This window comes from Neoarius graeffei, chromosome 24 (genome assembly GCF_027579695.1).
Source record: "Neoarius graeffei isolate fNeoGra1 chromosome 24, fNeoGra1.pri, whole genome shotgun sequence".
Taxonomy (NCBI): domain Eukaryota; kingdom Metazoa; phylum Chordata; class Actinopteri; order Siluriformes; family Ariidae; genus Neoarius; species Neoarius graeffei.
This window is the reverse complement of record NC_083592.1, coordinates 53071317-53075744: the sequence shown is the minus strand read 5'-3', so window position 1 is coordinate 53075744 and position 4428 is coordinate 53071317.

Sequence of the window (4428 nt, the reverse complement as noted above, 5' to 3'; positions counted from 1 at the left end):
GTTTTGAACTATCAGATATTATTTGTGGACATTATAAGACCCACCCCCTACCCCCAATCTCACATCCTCTCAGTGCTCATTGGACTCATGGGATGCCCTCACAGAAATGGAGAATGTTTTGAGTTTACTATATGAAATAAAATCTCTCAATGTACAGCATGTTAAATGTAGCTAATATTACAACCCCGATTCCAAAAAAGTTGGGACAAAGTACAAATTGTAAATAAAAACGGAATGCAATAATTTACAAATCTCAAAAACTGATATTGTATTCACAATAGAACATAGACAACATATCAAATGTCGAAAGTGAGACATTTTGAAATTTCATGCCAAATATTGGCTCATTTGAAATTTCATGACAGCAACACATCTCAAAAAAGTTGGGACAGGGGCAATAAGAGGCTGGAAAAGTTAAAGGTACAAAAAAGGAACAGCTGGAGGACCAAATTGCAACTCATTAGGTCAATTGGCAATAGGTCATTAACATGACTGGGGATAAAAAGAGCATCTTGGAGTGGCAGCGGCTCTCAGAAGTAAAGATGGGAAGAGGATCACCAATCCCCCTAATTCTGCACCGACAAATAGTGGAGCAATATCAGAAAGGAGTTCGACAGTGTAAAATTGCAAAGAGTTTGAACATATCATCATCTACAGTGCATAATATCATCAAAAGATTCAGAGAATCTGGAAGAATCTCTGTGCGTAAGAGTCAAGGCCGGAAAACCATACTGGGTGCCCGTGATCTTCGGGCCCTTAGACGGCACTGCATCACATACAGGCATGCTTCTGTATTGGAAATCACAAAATGGGCTCAGGAATATTTTCAGAGAACATTATCTGTGAACACAATTCACCGTGCCATCCGCTGTTGCCAGCTAAAACTCTATAGTTCAAAGAAGAAGCCGTATCTAAACGTGATCCAGAAGCGCAGATGTCTTCTCTGGGCCAAGGCTCATTTAAAATGGACTGTGGCAAAGTGGAAAACTGTTCTGTGGTCAGACGAATCAAAATTTGAAGTTCTTTATGGAAATCAGGGACGCCGTGTCATTCGGACTAAAGAGGAGAAGGACGACCCAAGTTGTTATCAGCGCTCAGTTCAGAAGCCTGCATCTCTGATGGTATGGGGTTGCATTAGTGCGTGTGGCACGGGCAGCTTATACATCTGGAAAGACACCATCAATGCTGAAAGGTATATCCAGGTTCTAGAGCAACATATGCTCCTATCCAGACGATGTCTCTTTCAGGGAAGACCTTGCATTTTCCAACATGACAATGCCAAACCACATACTGCATCAATTACAGCATCATGGCTGCGTAGAAGAAGGGTCTGGGTACTGAACTGGCCAGCCTGCAGTCCAGATCTTTCACCCATAGAAAACATTTGGCGCATCATAAAACGGAAGATACGACAAAAAAGACCTAAGACAGTTGAGCAACTAGAATCCTACATTAGACAAGAATGGGTTAACATTCCTATCCCTAAACTTGAGCAACTTGTCTCCTCAGTCCCCAGACGTTTACAGACTGTTGTAAAGAGAAAAGGGGATGTCTCACAGTGGTAAACATGGCCTTGTCCCAACTTTTTTGAGATGTGTTGTTATGAAATTTAAAATCACCTATTTTTTCTCTTTAAATGATACATTTTCTCAGTTTAAACATTTGATATGTCATCTATGTTCTATTCTGAATAAAATATGGAATTTTGAAACTTCCACATCATTGCATTCCATTTTTATTTACAAATTGTACTTTGTCCCAACTTTTTTGGAATTGAGGTTGTAGATTTGTGTATAGTTAACATCAATTATATTTACTCCACCAATATATTTTAGCCGCAATACATGACATTTCCAAATATGGCAGTGGAAAAGACAACAATAATGAGGATTTTTCACCATTCCATGTTTCCAAAGATTATCAGGGTGTTCGTATACACAGATATTATGTCACATTACGAGCATTTAGCAGATGCTCTTATCCAGAGTAATGTAAAATGAGTGCACACATCTCACCATCACAATTTGGCCCTTGTCAAAGTCACTCAGATCCTTACACTTGCCCATTTTTCCTGCTTCCAACACATCAACTTCAAGAACTGACTGTTCTCTTGCTGCCTAATATATCCCACCCCTTGACAGGTGCCATTGTAATAAGATAATCAGTGTAATTCACTTGACCTGTCAGTGGTCATTATGTTATGTCTGATCGGTGTATATTATTGTTACATAGCTATAATATCTACCAGTTTTGAGGAATTTGTAGATGTATAGGCGATATGTGGTGCAGAGTTAATGTCCTAAATGTTGCCATCAAGTGGCCAGAAGGAACACACAGTTCTCATTGCGCAGAGTGGGACATAAACGAGATGGTATCAGAGATGGCTGGTTTATTATATTTCCTCTTTATTTCTTGCTTATTTCATTCATAAAAGTGCAAAATAAACAATTTTCCCTTTACTTCATTCATTTTGTTGTTTGTGACATTCATTTAGACAACAAGCAGACTACGGGGCGGTTTAAAGGGATGTTATTTTCTATATATGGTGATTTCAGGGACTTTTATTATACAAATGAGTGTGGTCATGTACAAGTAAAACAATTCAGAATGTCTGAGATTTATCATTGTCCATTTCAGGCAGCTATGTGTACACATTTGTGATAAATGCCAATATTCATAGGTGTCCGAACACTCAGGATTAAACATTGTACTACGCATGCTTTGATAAATGGGCCTGGGATCTGCATGCCAGCTGAGCGTTCTTCTGTACTCCATCCCTCCCCTGCTGTTCCTGCACCTGCGTCTGCGCAGCCTTGCCACAACATAAACGTTCATCGCCATTTCCTGCTCAATGGACCATAAACGCACTCGGACTTTCACAGAACTCAGCAAACTTGTGAGCTCGTATCATTCCATGCCAAGTTCTCTTTGTCTCCTGGATGTCTAGTTATCTGTGAGTTTACGGCAATGTTTCTTCTAGCACATTTGTGTTGCATCCCAGCAATGCCCTCAGATTTATCACTGTTACCAGAGAATGCTTGCCAACGTTGAGAGCTAAGAAAGAGGAACATATTCTAAATCCCTGAAGGTGTCTCAGGTTCACAGAAGGGACAACACAGTTTCAGGAGCTACATTATGAGCATAAACTGCATTATAGGCAGATCTGTCAGGAAAGCTGTCTTGAGGAAATGTTGAGCAGAACCACAGCACCTGGCTAGCCAATCACAATGAAAAAGCAGCCAAGCAGCTATAATATATCAGGACCACAGAGTTTTGAGACCAGGGGTATTCAATTAAAATGTTTGAAGATCCAGTTTCAATCGCCAAATAATGTATGATGGTACTTCAAAAAGTTCTCAGCCTCGCCCAGAAAACGTCACAGGAGAAAAATTGCTCTTGCAGTATTTTTCTACATTGTCTCCTTTAACTTCACTGCACTTGGTCCAACCAATGTTTAAGTTTTGCTATCCCTTTGCAGAAGGTGGTCATGTCTTGAGCCTCCAGATACTCCTCAACAGCATTGATGACTTCATTATCACTCTGAAAATGGTGACCATGCAAGGGGGATTTCAGTTTGGGGAACAGACAGAAGTGAGACGTTGCCAGATTGGGTGAGTAAGGTGCATGGGGCAACAGTTTAAAGCCACATTTGGCTGGTTCTGGCATGGCACTGCCATCTGTGCTGTGTGGACAGGCGCATTGTCCTGGAGTAATAGGACACCAACTCAAGGCGTTCCTCTCCTTTTTTCTTTGATTGCTTCTTTCATTTGAGTTTTTGTGGACTGTGATATAAGGGTTTACAGTATACAGTTATGCCCCTAAATGGGAGTTACACCCCTTGTTTCCAGGTGAAGCTGAGAACTTTTAGAAGTACCCTCAATACATTCCATTCCATTACAGGCATTTAGCAGATGCTGTTATCCAGAGCAGTGTACAACATACCCAGAACAGCCTGGGGAGCAGTTGGGGGTTAGGTGCCTTGCTCAAGGGCACTTCAGCCATTCCTCCTGGTTCAGGGAATCAAATCAGCAACCTTTTGGCTCTAAAGCTACTTCTCTAACAATTAGACCATGGCTTCCCCATCTTACAGTTAATACATATGATTGCTGGGCACACATGATCTGATATGTGAGCTGAGCTGGCTCATAGTTTAGAAAACTAAAATCATTGAACTATGACAATTTTTCCAATGTGTATTGGTTCTGATACAATACATTTCAACTACTTAGCTTGGTCTAATATAATAACTTTGATGACCCCTGGTCTACGTGGTCAAAGTAATTGTTGTCAGGGGCGTAGCCTGCTATCTAGATCCAGTGATATAGTGTAAGGTCACATGACTTGTTATCTATTCAGTAACACGGAATTATTGCAGGAGGACACCATCTGTTGTCAAAATCAAATGGTATGGCGGTGTTTTCAGGGGTT